At 43.2% G+C, this 20692-nt stretch overlaps 1 protein-coding gene across 1 annotated transcript in view; it reads left to right on the top strand.

Moving 5' to 3' along the window:
* Positions 1–38, top strand: part of LOC117546191 (integrin beta-5-like) — a 36599-nt gene extending 36561 nt beyond the window's left edge. The window contains exon 7 of the mRNA XM_034216340.1: positions 1–38. This exon is cut by the window's left edge and continues 2066 nt beyond it. The gene's annotated coding sequence lies outside the window, so the exon portion shown is untranslated.
* Positions 39–20692: the final 20654 nt, after the last annotated feature.

Below are 20692 nucleotides of genomic sequence, written 5' to 3'. Positions count from 1 at the left end.
CACAGAGCAAGAACAATAAATCTGCTTATGTCAAAATGCGAGGAGTCTGTTTTGATTTGTACGTTACATCATTATTAAGAAGTCTGCGTTAGGAGGAGTGGCGTACATCTCACGTCTAATTTTAAACATCACATATTACTGCCTGTACTGTGTGTATATATGCACACTTCAAAGTTTAGTAAAACATCTGTTTGCGGTGCTAACCATGCTCTCACATGTTTGATGTGCGATCTCACAGACAGGAAGGCGGTCTGATGACTCTCTGATGCTGTAATTTACACATCTCTGGTTAGACCCCTCCCTGTGTGATAATCATTATGACACTGAAGTTTTTACAGAATGACCCTTTAATTATATATGCAGACACGTCACGTTATTAGAGTACGTTTCTCAAACAGTGTGATGGTACTTTGATTTTTACAATGGTGTACACAGGTGTTATTATAGAGCACAGGTAGGGGGGGGAAATTCCCAAAAATAAGTGAGATTTCCCGAGACTTAAAGGTGGGGGAGGTAATGTTGGAGAAACCAGCTCGAGTGCGCTAGAATCTGAAAATACACAACCGGAGAAAATCTGCCACTTCCTTACAGAGCCCCTCCTCCAACACACACGAACGCGCACATGACCAATGAGGGCACGAGATAAGTTTGTGCACAGATGGAAGGCTGACAGGCAGGTAGGCCATCCAGTTACTTTAGCCGGGCCGGCTCAGATGATTGGTCGTGCTTTTTACAGTACTACGGCTTCCACAGATGAATTTCTTTAATGTATTTATTGTCAAAGCACTTCAGATATTCATTGCTATCGGGATGTTAAGAGCATTCCATGGAATATAACAAAAAGTGTATCTCGAGCCGGTTTCTCAAATGTACCCACTATACCCCACCTTTAAGTCTTTAATTTTCCAGAAAATATTTCTACAAGATTCTCTGAGATTAAATTGAGGAATTTATGGGACAAAACGTTGACATTTTCTGAGATTAGAGTGGTACATTCAGGAGGAAAAACACACATTTTGGAGTAAAAAGTGGATTGTACATTGTACATTTACAAGAAAAAATGTGGAAGAATTTACAGGAACACCTGAATATACTCCAAGATTATAAAGACATTTGCAAGAAAAAAAGTCATCAAATTCAAAGGAAAAAAGGCTTTAGGATTACTCGGAAATACAAAAATCTAAGATCTCGGAGTCCCTCTTTGTGACTTCTTACACAAACGGTTTCCCTAGGCATGAGGAAACCACAGCTGTGATGTGGAACAAGTCAATGTTTGTTCTGTAGTTCCTGTTTGAGGTGAGTTCATAAATCTCTCTGTGTGGGTTTCCTCCCCCCCTTTGACTGGGTGAGGGTCGCTAGCTGCCAACTCGCTGACATGAAATCACAGGTTAAATCTGTTTGAGGGAGGAAAATAAACCCTGTACAAAGCAGATGTCCGACTTTCATTAACAGAATCAATGTGCTAATTATCTGACCTGACACAACACATGGCTCAGGGGCATGATGGGAAATTGATTTTAAGGAGCGTCTCTGCAAAGTGTACATTTGTTATTTTAGGAAACCTGACTCTTCAAGCTGAGTTTTCGCTTTACATAGCACTTTCAGTATATGTGTATTCTCTATGTCTCTGAAATACTCACACATAGGTATCTGCTTTGCCTTTTAGCTTCCAATGCATTTTCAGGGGTCCATTTCTGCATTTAACATAGATTATATGTAACATTTTCTTTATGTTAAATGGTAATTACAGCAACATGCTCTTGTCTGGTTGTTTATCAATGATTCCCATCTCAGGGTTTAATATTTCAAACAATCTGTGCTAATTTAAAAATGTCTTGACGGCTTGTAGGCCACTGCTACTTTTAGCCGTGCTAGCAGCATCTCAACATCTATAAGATGGTTTGTACATTTTGTCCAGATATTCATGGGTGAATCCTACTGACTTTTGTGATCCTAAGGTCATACTTTCAATTGGTCGTATACTTTATCAACGGCATTCCCATTAGTTCTGTCTTTAGCCTAGTTTTAGTGAATAGTAGCCTATAGCCTATAACACAGTCTCCCGGCATTTTGTGCTATAGTCACAAAATGAATCTATTGATTCGTGTTCACCAACACGATCTTCGCATTCGTGTCACACAGAATGATTTTAAAAGCAATGTCAATAATAATAAATTAGAAGGAAAAAGAGATACAAAAAATACAGATTTCAGTATTCTGACACAGAACGATTTTAGAAGCAATGTATTTCTGTTGGTAGTATGTTTCGTGCCTGCACCAAATAATAACAAATTAGAAGACATTTTTTTTTTTTTTATATACAGATTTCAGTATTCTGAGGCTCTGAGCCATTTATTTTCCTCGCGGACGGCAAAGAAACTCAGACATTATACAATTTAAAATAAAAGAGTTAGGCTTAGGGTAAGATATTGAGTAAGAGAATATTTTTATGAACCACAGCTTCTGGTATTTCAAGACCCGACCGGACAAAAAGACGTGGTGCAGGCACGAAAAAAATCGTGATGGTGAACACGAATCAATAGATTAAATTCATTTTGTGACTATAACACGAAATGCCGTGAGACTGGGTTGATATGTTAACCTGTTTACACGCTAAACTAAGGTGCTGAACATGGTTATTTAACACAAGTGTGTTATAAGATAAGATAAGATGTACTTTATTGATCCCAATTTGGGAAATGTTTGCATTGTAGCAGCATAAAAGACAAGCCACTATGTTTAGCATGTCATTTAACATTATGTTATTCTGATATTGAGCATGTTAGCATACCAATGTTAGCATTTGTCTCAAAGATTCTGTGCCTAAATACAGGTTAGCTAGCATGGCTCTGTGTTTGGGTGTGCATGCCAACTTCTTCCTGTGCTGTATAACAGGCAGCTGAAGTCATACTTTCTCCTCCTTCTCGTCTCACGCTTCTCACCCTTTTGAGACAAACTTTTCCACTGGAGAAGTTATTTGAGACCTTTTTCATTTCCTCTATTTTGCCTCTTCCCTGTTTAAAAAAAAAGTTCCCTTCCACCACCCTTCTGCATTATTTCACTAGCAAAGCATCTTTATTTTCAGGCTGCATTTTATTTTATTGCATCATTTCTGTATTTTTCATCTCTTCTCAGCCTGGCAGCTCTTCACTTATGGCACTTTTCCACTGCTGGACCTAGCACGGCTTAGCACAGCTTAGTTTGGCCTTGGTAAGCCAGGCTCACTTTAAGCTGTGTTTCCATTACAGTTTAGTAACTGGGGTAGTTACTATAGTAACGCAGTGTAGGCGGGGCAATCGGCTGTTCGGCGGGCGGAGCGACGCTGCGTAAAACTGCCGTGACGTCATCTTCAATGCGAACCACAAAACCAAAACATCAGCCGTTAGCGGTTAGCACTCAGAGCTCACAGCTCCTCATATCTGTTCAGAAACTAGACAGAAGTTAAACAAGTACAAACCACAGACTGTCTGTGTCATGGCGAATACAGTCGCTGGTTTATTTATGTCTGTAGGCCGTTGTTGTGAGAGTGGACGGTCGGAGCATATACAACGTTAGCTTAGCCTGATCGATCCGATCTCCATTCAGAAAACACGCATTTTAAAAGGTTTCTCGCATGCCGTCTGTCTGCAGACCGGTATCAGTATGTTGTTACTTCGGCATCATTTTGAAACGTGTATTACAATGAAATCACGGTCAAATATGTTCATTGTGTTGTAGTTGTAGCCCCCTTGCCAGTGATTCTCTCTGACCATTCAACAGTCGAGAGTGTTTACGTCACTAGTTTAGCATATTCAGCCCGGTTGTTGGTCCCGTAAGAACCTCGATTTTGGAGGGCCAGAAAAAAAGTGAAAAAGTAGCCCTGAGCCGGAACTACCCCGAGTTAAACCTTAAACCGTGCTACGTGCTGCAGTGGAAAAAGCACCAATAGAGGAATCGATGCTATACATTTCTTTACTGGCATCTTGTGTATGTATGGTCATTAGCTCAGTAGTGGACACAACTCTCCCTTAAAGTCACTATTTTTTACACGCTTAAAAAACTGTGACTGTTGCAAGTGGCAATTATGCCTAAATGCTAAAGCGTCACAAGTCGTGAATATATATCAGTTTAACAGGAATATGCATCTGAAATGTGCTAACATTAGCTCAAGCATCTTGTCTTATTGGAACAAGTAAGGTTGCAGCAGCAAATTCTTTCAAAATGAACATAGTCCCCATTTAAATTAAAGTAGAAATCTTACATTATTATGTCAAAACTGTTTATTAAAGTCTTGCCTTTAGAACATGTACTTAAGCAGAATTGAAGGCGCCCTCTGAATTGTTCCTCTAAACAAATGTTATGTTTGTATTTACACCAAGTTAGATAAATGCGTTTCCCTTCTCATAAAATATTTGCATTTATTTACATTTTTAAAACAACATTGTTCACATCCTTGTCAAAGTTTATGGATGTCTTTTCTTTGAATGCAAAAATGCGAGATGACAGGAAATGAGTTAAGGGATAACTTTGTAAATCAAGCTTGTTTATCACACTCCTCTCTAAAGTGCGTCTGTTTCCCTCCAAATCGGGAGGAGTGAGAAGGAGCATTAACCTCTTTGTGATGTAAATGTTTTTTGTAAACGGGGGTTCAGTTCCCAGGTCTGAAAGCCAAGACAATTTGGGGAATGGGAGATTTTCACATGAACCCCCAACACAACACTGATGTGCCTGATCTCACACCACAAACACAGTCAGGCTCAACAAAAGCTCTGTGAACCGTGTAGATAAACATTGTCAGAAAGTCACAATGTGCTGACCTTTGCCCTCCTGATGCTGAATGCTGTCAATCTGAACCAAGACTGCTGTGAAATACACGTGTTGTTCAACAGAAGTACCTTCAGAGTTTCAGTATCGGGGAATGCCTATGTTATTTCCCCATGTGGATAGATATTACATTTATGTGTATATCGTCCCTTTGGGCTTGTTATCCTTTTTTTGTGCGATTATATACAAAAGCTTTGATAGAAATGCGGGGATTCATTTTCTGTGTATAATCTCAATCTTTATTGTTTTACTTCCTGTCTTCATGATTTAACAACAGGTGGAAAAGTATACATACAATGTTTTTATTATCCATGAAACAGGTAGAAAAAAACGGGTTTGTCAGGACATTATTTCTTATTGACATTGTTATGCCATAGATATGGTTGAAAGAAAGGATGCTGAATTGCTACCCTTTCTTTTAAATGGGACTCAAGATAGATAGGTGCAAAGAAAATACATTTATGTTACAGACACTGTAATGATACATAACTTTTTTTACTGAAACACATACATCACTTGCGTGTAAAGGGCATGGAGAAATGTAAACTACCTGGATAAAAAAAATCATGAATCTAAGAAGGACCCTGGAAGAAAAAACCTGCCGAAAAACAAGCACCTTAGAAAGATGATCCTGGCACACACTTAAAGGTGGGGCAGGTCATTTTGGAGAAACCAGCTCGAGTGAGCTAGAATTAGAAAATACACAACCGGAAATCTGCCACTTCCTTACAGAGCCCCTCCTCCAACACACACGAACGCGCACATGACCAATGAGGGCACGAGATACATTTGTGCACGAGATAGAAGGTTGAGAGCATAGGGTTGAGAGGCAGGTAGGCCATCCAGTTATTTTTAGCCGGCTAAAAGGATTGGTCGTGCTTTTTACAGCGCCACGGCTTCCACAGATGACATTTTTGTATGTATTTATTGTCAAAGCATTTAATATATTCAATGCTATCGGGATGTTGGAGCATTCCATGGAATATAACAAAAAGTGTTTCTGAAATAAATTACATATCCCACCTTTAAATAAACGAAATATATAATAATACTAATACAAATTGTTTTAGATTATGAATTAATCAAGATTAAAAAAAATATTTCACCAGATTGTTTTTCTCAATTGCTGTTAAGGGCTTCCATACTAGCAGTTTTATGCACTGTATGATTGTCAAATGAATCTTATTTAGCAGCAAAACAAAGCCCGTTCAACAATCACATATGGGTGTCTATACTTCTGGCTATGTGTCATGTCTGTACAAAGTGTTTTCATGGCAGCACTTCAACTGATGACTTGTTTTTCTCAGAAGCCTCAAAGCTCCCAGGATCCTGCCTTCTGCTGCCATCTAGTGTTGAACATGTGTCAGTAAAGCTACAAATGTACCTTCACACTCGCAGGGGTGTCAAACTCAATAGTCGAGCAGCAAGTCCTCAAAAAAGGCTTTAGTTTTCGAGATACCCCTACCCGAGGTAGAACAAAACACAACAAAGATTTGTCTTATCTTTAGGGTCTCCCATTAATGAAATTGATTGTTGTCAAATTTTATTTTGGGGGAAAAAATGTGTTTTTGGTTGTTATTTCGAACTACCCCAATCCCTGAAAAGGAGCCAAATTAGACCAGGCCGAATATGGGAAAGGTGACAAGAAAGCCCATAACTTGAGAAGGATAACTCTTTTCCTCTTCAGATTTCCTAAGGTATGAACCAGGTGGCTGTCCTAAACAAATACTCTTTAGGTAAATAATTGTCTGACTATTTGGTGATGTAGGGCACAATACAACTCAGTACATTTTGGGTCATTACGTATTTGATACCCTTTCTTTAGTAGAATTGTATAAATTGGAAGCTAGATAATCAGCTCGCCGGTGATTTGCAGCTGGCGCGGTTGACCGCACTGAGTGGTGATCTGCATGTTAGAAAAGAGGAGATCTCAGACTGGCTTACCTAGTCAATCAAGTGGCAAATGCCATAGTAACGGCCCGTCTAGTCTACACTACAGGCGTAGAAAAAGCTTGAAGCTGGGCGTGTCTGAGGCTTGGCGATTTCTCGCGCCCAAGGCGACCAACAACCAATCAGGAATCTCCCGCTCGCCCCCAGCATACAAAGCAAAAAAAAGCCCGGTTCTTCTACACTATTGCCAAAATGGATGCCGGTTTTGTAGCAACGGTAGCGTTGGTTTATGCAATGTCTCGCAGGAGGCCACGTATAGTGCGTCGCTGTTGGGTACATACAATACTCAGAAAACGTCTGCAACGGGGGGAATACCACGTTCTTGTCCAAGAGCTCCGCCTGGATGGTGTACTGTTTCAGCAGTACTTCAGGATGAGCCAAGACGCGTTCGACGAGTTGCTCGGAAAAGTCGGTCCTGTGGTGACACGTTATTGGACATAATTCACCTTGCTTATTGTGTTGCCACACAGACCCTTTAGTGGGGAACACCTGTAGCTTTAGCTGCCATTCCTGCTAGCTCATCAGGCAGAGCAGTGCATGTGTTAACCTCTCTGAAAGTAATGGATAATAAAGATTGGAACTCCATTCTTAATACACCGCCTCCGACTCTCTTTTCACGGCACTACACTGGTGACCCTGACTTTTCCGAGAAAGTTTCCAGAAAATTAACGAACATGGCTGAGCGCGATGTTTTCATAAAGCTGCCGGAATTCTGGGAGCACGCCGCGGAGGCATGGTTCGCACACGTGGAGGCACATTTCGCCTGCCGACAGGTCCGTGACGGGGACCTAAAATACTACCATGTGGTAGCAGCGCTGGGGAGCTCCACGTCGTCCAGGTTGGTGGGATTCATCGCAGCCCCCCCACATCATGGCAAATATGAGGCGATTAAGGCCCTTCTCCTTAAGACATTTAGCTTATCTGCTAAGGAGAGGGCCCGCCAGATACTTGACATTCAAGGCCTAGGAGACAGCAAGCCATCCCAGCTAATGGAGAAAATGCTAAATCTGCTAGGGGGGGAAGATCCCCGGATTTTATTCACGGAGATTTTCCTGCGTCACTTGCCTCCCCGGGTACAGACGGCGCTGGCCAACACGCCTGTCACGGAGCCCCATGCTTTGGCTGAGGAAGCGGATCGTTTTTTCCTGGCGTTAGCCGCGACGCTCAGCGGCCCACCGGCAGTCAAGAAAGCGTGGCGGAGGCCGGACACGGCTGTGGCTAGCCGGCGTGGAGACGCCGGAGAGTGCGTTTACCACGCACGTTTCGGGAGAAGGGCGAAGAGATGTATCGCTCCGTGCAGCTACAAACCCCCGGGAAACGGAGGGGCCGGCGCTCAGTAGTGGCTCTGAGCGTCGGCGGCACGTGCAGGCTCCTCTTCGTCAGCGACAGCGTTTCGGGGAGCTTGTTTCTGTGTGACACGGGCGCTCAACGGAGCGTAGTTCCAGCGTCGAGTGAAGACGTCGCCCGTGGGTGGCACGGACCGCGATTGACGACGGCTAACGGCAGTCCCATTCGCACGTACGGCGTGAGGCCTATGTGTTTGTGCATCGGAGGACAGCGTTTCAGCTGGGATTTTGTGTCAGCGGACATTTCTTTCCCCCTCCTCGGAGCGGATTTTTTGTGTGCTCATGGACTCTTAGTGGACGTTAAGAATAGGCGTTTGGTTGATGCTTTAACGTTTTCTTCCCTCGTGTGCACACTTGGCAGCGCAGCGTACGACGGGCTGTCAGGCTCGCTATCAGGTGCAGACACGTTTCTCAGACTGTTGGCCGAGTTTCCAGACCTGTCGCTGCCCACCTTCTCTGCGCTTACCACTAAGCATGGCGTGGAACACCACGTCACTACCGGGGGGCCTCCTGTCTACGCCAGGGCCCGGCGGTTGAACCCTTCTATGCTGGCTGTAGCGAGGGCGGAGTTCGCAACCATGGAGCGCCTGGGCATTGTCCGCCGCTCCGACAGTCCTTGGGCTTCCCCCCTGCACGTCGTTCCCAAATCGAACGGCGGGTTCCGCCCGTGCGGGGATTACCGCCGACTCAACGACGCCACTACGCCTGACCGCTATCCGGTGCCGCACATTCAGGACTTTTCGGCGCATCTGGCCGGTACGGGGGTGTTTTCCAAGGTGGACCTGGTGTGTGGATACCACCAGGTGCCCATGCACCCCCTGGACATTCCCAAGACAGCAGTGATAACGCCTTTTGGACTTTTTGAGTTCCTGCGGATGCCTTTTGGACTCAAGAATGCCGCTCAGACGTTCCAGCGCCTGATGGATTCGGTGCTGCTGGACCTGCCGTTTGTGTTTGTTTACCTAGACGACATACTCGTCGCCAGCGCTTCAGTGCAGGAGCACCTGTCCCACCTCCGAGCCCTTTTCCGGGGGCCGCACAGGCGGGAGTCACTTTTCCGACTCCCGTGCTCAGGAGTCGTGGGGGTCGGCGTGTCGCTCCTCCCCGCCATGCTGATTTTGTTTATGTGTGAATTCTGGGGGGGCTTGTGTGGTGACACGTTATTGGACATAATTCACCTTGCTTATTGTGTTGCCACACGGACCCTTTAGTGGGGAACACCTGTAGCTTTAGCTGCCATTCCTGCTAGCTCATCAGGCAGAGCAGTGCATGTGTTAACCTCTCTGAAAGTAATGGATAATAAAGATTGGAACTCCATTCTTAATACACCGCCTCCGACTCTCTTTTCACGGCACTACAGTCCACTGATTGCAAAGGCAGACACCAGTATGCGTTTGTCAATCGGACCCGCCGAGCGACTCGCCATCTGCCTACGGTACGTTTTGTGTATTTCTACTTCTTTAATATGACTCTGTATATAAAGAGAGAGAATGCATGCAATGGATGAATGAAGTCTGTGATGTAGTTCAGATGAATGACATTAATTAAGATAGCTAGGTAAACGCAGTATTGCTCCCCTGTGTGTGTGTGTGTGTGTGTGTGTGTGTGTGTGTGTGTTTGTTTGTGGTCTGTGTGTGTGTCTGTGATGTGTGTGTCTGTGGTGTGTGTCTGTGATGTGTGTGTCTGCCTGTGGTGTATGTGTGTGTCTGTGGTGTGTCTGTGATGTGTGTGTCTGGTATGTTGGTGTGTGTGTCTGTGATGTGTGTGTCTGTGGTATGTTGGTGTGTGTGTCTGTGTGATGTGTGTCTGTGATGTGTGTGCCTGTGGTGTGTGTGTCTGTGATGTGTGTGTCTATGGTGTGTGTGTCTGCGTGGCGTATAACTTTTTTTTTAAAAATCTTGTATATTACTTTTTTCTCAGGTACCTGGCAACCGGTGACTCGTACAGGACCATAGCATTCAGCTATCGGGTCGGGCATGCAACAGTGGCTGTCATCGTCAAGGAGGTTGCGGGTGCCATCTGAACCGCGCTGGTCGAGGAGACCATGCCGGTACCACAGACGGAGGACTGGAGAGCCATCGCTGCTGGGTTCCAGGAGCGCTGGAACTTTCCAAATTGCGTTGGTGCTATTGATGGGAAGCACGTGGTGATCCAGGCTCCGGCCTGGCTACTGGCTGTCGTGGATGCCCAGTACCTCTTCAGGGTAGTGGATGTCGGAGGTTTTGGAAGGAACAGCGACGGTGGGAGCCTGAGGAATTCCGCTTTTGGAGAGGGCCTCCGAGATGGCAGTCTGCAGCTACCACCTGACACCGTCATCCCAGGAGCAGAGCGGCTGGGCTTTCTTCCCCATGTGTTTGTTGGAGATGAGGCTTTTCTGCTGCTGGACAACCTGCTGCGTCCGTTCCCTGGACGTCAGCTCACGCTTGAAAGGAGGCTGTTCAACTACCGCCTCAGCTGGGCCAGGTTGGTGGTTGAATGTGCGTTTGGCATCCTCTCATCTCAGTGGAGAATGTTCCGGCGTGTCATCACCACCAGCCCGGAGGTAACAGAGTTGTGTGTGAAGGCCACCTGTGACAACTTCCTCCGCAGGAAGACAATAGGAAGGTCATCACGCACACCTGTCGTCCCTGTCGTAGCAGAGTCGAGTGATGAAGCTCCAACCCTGCGCGATGCACCTATGATGGGCTCAAACAACGCCACATGCCGATCCATCCAACTGCGGGAGACCTTCTGCTCCTATTTGAATGAGGAGGATGTAGTGTCATGGCAGCATAAAGTGGTGTAGGGTCACTAGGGATGCTCCGATCGCCAATTTCGGGGCCGATCACCGATCGCCGGAATCAGTATCGGCCGATACCGATCGCCGATCCGATCGCCGATCCGATCGAGTGGGCGGGGCCTAAATGGAAGATTTAAACATCACTTTAAATCTTCCATTTAAAATGATGTTTAAAACTCAGTTAATGGGGCTCATTCACTGGAGCTTCCACAAACAACAATCAACTTAATTATTACATTCAAATGATGTACATTATTCAAGTTTACATTCACTTTGGATAATAACACGGGAGAAATTAGCGGAAGCGCTCTCTTTTCCTCTCTCTCTCTCTCTCTCTCTCTCTCTCTCTCTCTCTCCCCCCCCCTCTCTCCCTCTCCTGACAGCCTGTCAGTATCTCATGCAGCTCACTGATCCAGTAATGAGTGACCCGACAATGAAGAATAAATATATTTATAATAACTAGTTTAGCTTGTTCCAGAGGTAGATAAAATAGCTAAGTGTGTTAGGTCTAACTCTTACGGTATGTCCACACAGCAGCTTTTCAAAAATCTTGAAAATCTTGGAGCTGGGCGTGTCTGAAAGCTTGGGGATTTTTTGCGAGCAACGCGACCAACAACCAATCACATGAATCTCCCGCCCCCGACAAAAAACCCCGGGGATTTTATGCGAGCAATATATATATATATATATATATATATATATATATAAACTCCCCAAACAGGCGAAAACCTACCAGTTTCACCCACTGTCTCTGCCACCTCCCTCCATGCCTGGTTCCTCCGGTTTGTATCCCGTTAATAGTTCTGGTCGTAAAGAACCGGGTGATTTGCTACCGTAATTTCTCGTTTGGAATATGAGGAAATTAACTGCGGTCTGGTTCTCCCTGTGTGTGTGTTTCGCTGCGCTTACCGGTCCGGCGGGCGGAGCTGCAGGATTTCTGCTTCACATATGTTGCATACCGCTAATTTACTGTCTTTTTCGGACACCTTAAAATAATGCCAGACCGGTGAAGCCATTTTGGCGAGCTTGTTTTGCCGCACACAGAGAAAAGTGTCATGTATTTTACGTCATGCTCTCGCGATCGGCATGTTTAGAGAGCACCGATCGATCGGTAGAGAGTGAGTATCGGCCGATATCGATCGGTGAATCCCTAAGGGTCACCATGGCTCCTCCAAACCAAAAGCTCTTTTAAGAGCTACCCATTTTCTTTAAAGAGCAAATATTCCAAATGAGCCATTTTAAAATCAAACATTCCTAATAAACATGTTTCTTGAATTGATATTATTATATTATGATATGACTAACAACTAGGGATGCTCCGATCGATCGGTCACCGATCGATATCGGCCGATACTCACTCTCTACCAATCGATCGGTGCTCTCTAAACATGCCGATCGCGAGAGCCGATCGCATGACGTAAAATACATGACACTTTTCTCTGTGTGCGGCAAAACAAGCTCGCCAAAATGGCTTCACCGGTCTGGCATTATTTTAATGTGTCCGAAAAAGACAGTAAAATAGCGGTATGCAACGTGTGTGAAGCAGAAATCCTGCAGCTCCGCCCGCCGGACAGGTAAGCGCAGCGAAACACACACACAGGGAGAACCAGACTCTCATATTCCAAACGAGAAATTACGGTAGCAAATCACCCGGTTCTTTACGACCAGAACTATTAACGGGATACAAACCGGAGGAACCAGGCATGGAGGGAGGTGGCAGAGACAGTGGGTGAAACTGGTAGGTTTTCGCCTGTTTGGGGAGTTTATATATATATATTGCTCGCATAAAATCCCCGGGGTTTTTTGCTTTGTATGTCGGGGGCGGGAGATTCATGTGATTGGTTGTTGGTCGCGTTGCTCGCAAAAAATCCCCAAGCGTTCAGACACGCCCAGCTCCAAGATTTTCGAAAAGCTGCTGTGTGGACGTACCGTAAGAGTTAGACCTAACACACTTAGCTATTGTATCTACCTCTGGAACAAGCTAAACTAGTTATTATAAATATATTTATTCTTCATTGTCGGGTCACTCATTACTGGATCAGTGAGCTGCATGAGATACTGACAGGCTGTCAGGAGAGGGAGAGAGGGGGGAGAGAGAGAGAGAGAGGAAAAGAGAGCGCTTCCGCTAATTTCTCCCGTGTTATTCTCCAAAGTGAATGTAAACTTGAATAATGTACATCATTTGAATGTAATAATTAAGTTGATTGTTGTTTGTGGAAGCTCCAGTGAATGAGCCCCATTAACTGAGTTTAAACATCACTTTAAATGGAAGATTTAAAGTGATGTTTAAATCTTCCATTTAGGCCCCGCCCACTCGATCGGATCGGCGATCGGTATCGGCCGATACTGATTCCGGCGATCGGCCCCGAAATTGGCGATCGGAGCATCCCTACTAACAACCTTTTTCTTTCAGCCCTGTTTTTACTGATAAACCACTCATAATTTCAATAGGTTTTGACATGACCAATTACAGAAGAAAGCACATTATATATACCGACATACATGAAGCTTCTGGTATGTTGCAACTGACAAACCACATGAACAAGTGAAGACACAGTATAGCCATAACATACTTGAAATAATGTTTTATTTGGTGAATTTAAGTGAAGTGTGTGTTATGAGTGATGAGTGTAAAAAAATGTAATGTGGATCAGTATGTGTGAAAAAATTATTAAATTATAAATTAGCTGGTGTACCCCGAGGCGGACTCTTGCCCTCTGTGCCCTTGTCATCTGCCTCATGGTGGGCAAGAGGCTCTTGAAAAATTGCAAGTCCTCGTCCTCCTCCACCACTGGTGGGGTTGGGCAATTGCTGGGTAATTGCTGACAGCAGACAGCAGACTTCGTTCAAACGGGGACATCTCCCTCCCCCTCCCCCGTGTTTTGCCCCGGACCTCAGCATTCTCCTCCTGGCTGACTGCTGCTGGCTGACTGACTGGCTGGCTGGTGGACTGGCTGGCTGACTCACTGTCTACCTGGCTCTCTTCCTCTGCCACCAGGGTGGATGGAGGCAGGGTCTGCCGGGGGACATTGCTGGACGTCTCACGGTCTATGATGAATGGTTAAAAACCCCATCACTGCCATGAAACGCCAGGGCTTGTACCCCCCTGCAGACCCTGCCCCGCTTCTTTTGGCCTCCTTCTCCATATTATTTTCCTTGCGGAACCTGTCCCTCAGACTCTTCCATCTCTTCTTGCAGACATTATCTAATAAAATGAAATGAAATAATAAAGTTAATAAATAATAAAGTGAATTTCTTGAATTTACTAAATTATTCCTCCATTAATGAATGCTATTTTTATGCTACATTCCATGCTGGCTAAATATACTGTATATGCTTGATAGCTGTGAATCAAATCAAGTTTGATTTATATAGCACATTTATAAACTATTTTTGGTCGAGCCAAAGCGCTGTACATATCATAAAATTAGCCTACAGTAGAGACACTTTACAGAAAATACAACAGCACAGATTGTTCAGAATATCAGTATGAGAAAAACGACACCCTCTGCATGTATTATATGCAGAGATGGGGTCGTTACTAAAAAAAAGTAATGTATTACATATTACATATTACTTTTAAAAAAAAGTAATATATTACACTACTTCGTTACGCTCTACATAAAGTAACTCGTTACTTTACTCGTTACTTTACTCGCAGGGCCGGCCCGCCCCTACAGGCAGATCACGCAGACTGCGGCGCACCTACAGTGTGCGCGCCACAGTTTTGCCTCTGCGAGACTCCACTTGCACCCCCAATTACTATTGCATTAAGGAAGACATAACACAAGTCTTTCTTTTTATATGCTCTAAAATAGGCTACCAGCCTACCACAACAAGCTAACAGTCTGTGAAACGTCAAGACACTAATGAATGAAACCAGTTCAAGACGCATTATTCGTATCATTCTTTATGAGCGCATAACGGTAAGGTATCTAATTACTTATTTATTTAGTATTCCATAACTTAGTAACAGATGGTCAAACTAAAGTGGTAGAGACACGGCAGAATTCCTACAATGAAGCGGGGCATTGAACTGTTCACCCGTGAGAGGGCGATCAACAAAAGAGAGCGAGCGGCCCCGTTGAGGGAGTTTACAGATGAAAAGACTCAGCCATGTTTATGCAGCACTGCTCGTGGAGATGTGGTCTCGCAAGTCGCGCAGATTACATAGGCCTACATGTATATAAACCTGCGGCGGAAACCCCTCTAGTCTGTCAGTGAGTGTGATTATTTTATAAAAGTAACAAAGTAACGCGTGTCGGGGCAATGTTAGTAACTGTAGTGTGATTACTGAATTACAAAAGTAACGCGTTACACTACTCCGTTACCGACAAAAGTAATATTATTACAGTAACGCGTTACACCCAACTCTGATTATATGTTATATATTATGCTTATACTTATTATATTATATATAATATTTTTTTATTAATATATATTATATGTTATGCTACATTACTAGCTGGCTAAATATACTGTCTATGCTTGATAGCTGTGCATGTATTATATGTTATGTTATATATTATGCTTATACTTATTATGTTTTCTTATTATTATATTAATATATATTATATGTTATTATGCTACATTACTAGCTGTCCATTCAATGCTAAAACGAAGTCAACTGGATATAAACTCCCCAAACAGTTGAAAACCTACCAGTTTCACCAACTGTCTCTGCCACCTCCCGCCATGCCTGGTTCCTCCGGTTTAGGTCCCGGTAGGTGAACAGAGTACAGTCATACAGGACTGGGACATTTGCCACGGCAATGATTAATTTGTCCTCCATTTTATGACATATGGAAAATAGTCAAGACCTGCGGGATCAGCATACACGCGGTTTGATTGGCTAGCGCTTGTACTGGCGGGAATTGCAAAAACGGGATTTGATTAGCTGACGCCAGCTTCGAGAAAGCATCAAGCCTCAAAAGTTGAACATTGTTCAACTTTTGACGCTCGCGATGCTTGCAACGCCTTGCCAAGCTACCCACAATGCAGTTCGGCGAAGTTTGAAAATATCCTACGTCACCCCATTCAAATGAATGGGCGAAGCGTTGAAAGCATTTTTTGACGCCTGTAGTGTAGACTGGCCGTAAGGATGGATGATAGGCTAACTTTTTCTTTTTTTTTCAATGCAATGCGATCTACCCACACTACCTTTGTGATCGACCGGTCGATCGCGATCGATGTATTAAAAAATGACACACAAACAAATATTACATTTCAGAGAGAACAGTGGCTGTACGGAGACGATCTACATAGTTATCAAATATTGCTTGGTTTTTTATGACACATTTATTATGTACCTAAACCATTTTTCCCAGCCCTTAAGAAATTTGTCTTCCATTAATTTCAACTTGTATGTGATTTTCTCCATTATTAGGATATCACCAATAATATTAACCCATTGTCCGTAGCTTGGTGTTTCCGCCTTTAGCCAGTTTTTAGTGATAGCCTTCTTTCCAGCAGCTAGGAGGATCTTGATCAGGTATTGATCTCCGACATGTACAGATCCTTCCAAATGTCCCAGGTATAATATCAAACAGGTTTGAGGGATTATATAGCCTAATACCTTGCATATAACAGAGTGTACACAGTCCCAGAAAGGTTGAATTTTACTGCAGCTCCAAAACACATGTGTATGGTGAGGGTCCTTGTCCATTTAGAGCTTTGTATGTGAGGAGAAGCACCTTAAAATCAATTCTAAAAGTTACAGGAAGCCAGTGTAGAGTAGCTAAGACAGGACTAATGTGTTCCCTCCTTTTGGTATTCGTCAGTAGTCTAGCTGCAGAGTTTTGAATGAGCTGGAGTCTTCCAATAGCTTTCTTGGGGAGACCAGTGAATAGTGCATTGCAGTAGTCTAGTCGGCTACTAGATATAAAAGCATGAATTAGCTTCTCTGCATCATTGTGATTTATGAATGGTCTTACCTTCGCTATGTTTCTTAGATGAAAGAAAGCTATTTTGGTCACTTTGTTTAAATGGGCGTTGAAGTTCAAATCTGAGTCCAGGATGACACCGAGACTTGTCACCTCCGGTTTAATCCAAGTGGTTAAACTTCCTAGATTATTTGTTAGCATCTCTCTTTTTGATTTGGGGCCGACAAGTAGGACTTCAGTTTTGTCCTCATTCAATTTAAGAAAATTATCGTTCATCCATTTGTTTATTGCTGTCAGGCAGTTGGTAATGGAGTTTATGGCTGTCACATCATTTGGTTCAGCGGATATGTACAATTGTGTATCATCCGCATAGCTGTGGAAATCTATACGATACTCTCTAATGATGTCGCCGAGCGGTAACATATAGAGAGAAAAGAGTAATGGGCCTATACAGCTCCCTTGTGCAACCCCGTAGCGGCTTTCATGTTTCTCTGATGTATGGCCTCCTAGACTAATATAGAACATCCTTCCTCTGATATATGTTTTGATCCAGTTCAACACGCAACCAGTGAAACCAATAAGCTTTTCAAGTCGATTTATTAGGATGTTGTGATCAATAGTATCAAAAGCTGCACTGAGATCTAATAGGATAAGGATGGAGATTTTTATTTGCATCAGAGTTGAGTCTGAGGTCACTAATTACCTTTGTGAGTGCAGTTTCCGTACTGTGGTGTTTTCTGAAACCTGACTGAAATACTTCTAAGATGTTGTTTTCTTTAAGATAGGAATTGATTTGGACTGAGACAATTCTTTCCAATATTTGACTAATAAATGGTAGATTTGATATTGGTCTGTGGTTTGCTACTGTGTTGTTATCCAATTTAGGTTTCTTTAATAGAGGCTTTACAACAGCTGTTTTAAAGGCATCAGGGAAGACGCCAGTTTTAAGGGATGTGTTTATAATGTCCAGGACTGGACTGGAGATGCTATCAAACACTCGCTTAAAGAATTGTGTGGGGATAGAATCAATGTCTGAGGTTGTGGAGTTTGCTTCTGAGCCAGTTTTACACAGTTCGCTTAGTGTGATGCATGTGAAGTTACTCATGGTTACGTTACATACTCTACTGAGATCGGTTTCATCTCCACCTCCACTAGTATTGATACTAGCTCTGATTGAAGTTATTTTGTTCTCAAAAAACAGAGCAAATTCCTCACATTTAGCTGTTGAGGAGGGTGGGGGGGCAGAGACAGTGTTTAGCAGCTGATCGATAGTGGAGAAAAGGACTCTGGAATTTCCGGCATTTTCTGTGATAATATTGGAAAAATAATCAGTTGTATGTCATCTTCATTTTTCTTAACCTTTTTTATATAGTAGTCCCTAATTTGCATATATCTGAATAAGTCTTTGTTTTCTAGGTCAAAGAGGTTTTTCAGGTCTTGAAAGCTTCTCATTTCTCCCTTCTGGATGACCGTGCATATGGCTGTTAAACCCTTTTCTGTCCATTGCTTGTCATAGCTTCCTGGTTTGAATCCTTTGTCATAGGCTATCCAGTCTAATAGTCCAAGTTCCCTTCCCAATTTCAATTGTTTAATAATAGAATACCATTTTTCTAGTGTAAATGTTGTTATTGGGTCTAGGTCTCCCTTTTCTTTAATATGGGGAGGTATTTCTCTTTGCCCTATGAGTGGTTGAATTGGGGACTCATATGTAAGTATTTCGATGTCTTTCCAGCGGGCTATATAATCGGAGTTGCACCAGTAAATGGGAGGACGTAGTTGTGCTGCATGACAATATTCCTTTAGGTTTGGAAGTGCCAGTCCCCCTCTTTCTTTAGGCAAAGTGTGGTATATCTTACCAGTCTTTTACCCCCCCGTATGAATCTTGATATAAGCTTATCCCAGCTTTGGAACTGAATCTGCGTATATTTATCGGCAAGGATTGAAATAAATACAACAAGCGTGGTAGAATATTCATTTTCACTGTATTTATCCTGTCAATAAAACTCATCGGTAAGTTGACCATTTTCCTAAATCTTTCCTTATATCTTTGTCAATACATTCATAGTTGCTTTGGTACAGCTTTGCTACATTTTTGGTTATGTTTATTCCTAAGTATCTAATTGATTTAGCTTCCCAGTTTAAATTGAATTCTTTTAGTTTTTGATTTGGAACGCAGTTAAACATAAGGATTTGAGTTTTAGATATGTTTAATTTGTATCCTGAATATTCACAAATTGTTCCATAATTTGCATTAGCTTTATAAAGGAGCTTACTGGATCTTTCAGCATGATCATGACGTCGTCTGCGAAAAGGCTAATAACATGTTTTTGTTGACTAATTTATATTCCTGCTATTGCATTTTCCTGTCTGATCATTTGGGCTAATGGTTCTATATATAGAGCAAACAGGGTAGGGCTGAGACAGCAGCCCTGTCTAGTTCCTCTTTCCAATGTAAATCTGTCTGTTAGTGAGCCATTAACTTTAACTCGAGCTGTTGGTTTGTTATAAATAGACTTGATGCATTTAATTGTTTTATTACTGAATCCAAATTTCTCTAATGTTGGATATAAAAATTCCCCATTGCCCCTGTCAAATGCTTTTTCTACGGAGCCCCCTAGGGGACATGGAGAAGAAAAAAAAAAAAAAAAAAAAATGTTTTGCGAGATATTGCAAAACCCCTTTGCGAGATCTCGCAAAACCCCGTTGCAGTTTGTAGACGGTCTCTAAGCACTTCTCTCCCTCCTCAAGCTGCAGATTGTGACCAATTATTGATGTTTAGCTCGGATGACAGCGCGTATCGAACTGTTCTGATAGAAACGACTCTGTAGCTCGTTGTCTACCTTGCTACGATTGTTTGTATTTTTACAACGTGATGTTCATGAGTTATTGATCCGCGAAATTCGAATCTGTCAATAACTCAGCTCAGAGGGACGTGCATGTCCTCTCGCTCTGAGTGTTCTCTTGAGGTGTCTTCACTTATGTGAAACCCTTTATATATACAGTCTATGTGTGAAACCCGTGCCTATTGCCAAGCACTGATGTTATATCTTTATATTTAAGGCCAAGCTCAAAGTAAAATCGATGAACCGCTCCATTGTTGTGGTTTCTGTGTTGCCGTAGCAGCCGAACTGACCAGGAAGTACATTGAGCTAAATGAAAAGTATTGCGAGATCTCGCAAAAGTATTGCGAGATCTCGCAAAAGTATTGCGAGATCTCGCAAAGGGGTTTTGTGATATCTAGCAAAACATTATTATTATTTTTTTTTTCAAATACATTTTTTTTTCTTCTCCATGTCCCCTAGGGGGCTCCGTATTTTTCCGCATCGAGACCAGTGTTGGGACTAACGCGTTACAAAGTAAGTAACTAGTACTCTAACGCATTACTTTTTGTATTCAGTAACTCAGTTACCGTTACTACATGGTGCGTTACTCCGTTAGTTTTGTTATATAGTCAACAGCCAGGCGAACAGAGATGAGTACTGTACTACTTGAGTAAATGTACTTAGATACTTCCTGTGTCACATGCGGAGACGCGCTGTGGGCGTGTTTGTGTTGTTTACTAACAAGACTATCATGGCGGCGGCGGAGCTCAAGTCTAGTTTCTCCACCTGGAGATATTCTCACTATTTCACTTTTGTCGAGCACAAAGTTGTGTCTTGGCGGGTCAAAGATCCTATCTACTGCCCAAACCAGTCATTCAAATCTCTTAAAACATCTGCAAAAACAACATGCTGGGACGAAGCTAGTAGCTAAGACCACAGAGACTCAGCCGACGCCACTCCACCTCCACCTAAGCAACAGCGGCTGGATTTTAACCGAGGGACTGCTGGCCAGGGAAAAGTCGATAAAGCCATTGCACGGTATGTTGTAGAACACATGCAGGCTATTGCTACAGTGGAGTCACCCGCTTTCAGGGAGCTAGTTAGCATGAT

This window comes from Gymnodraco acuticeps, unplaced genomic scaffold (genome assembly GCF_902827175.1).
Source record: "Gymnodraco acuticeps unplaced genomic scaffold, fGymAcu1.1, whole genome shotgun sequence".
NCBI lineage: Eukaryota > Metazoa > Chordata > Actinopteri > Perciformes > Bathydraconidae > Gymnodraco > Gymnodraco acuticeps.
The sequence above is the reverse complement of the archived record's forward strand: the minus strand, read 5'-3'. Positions and strand labels throughout refer to the sequence as shown.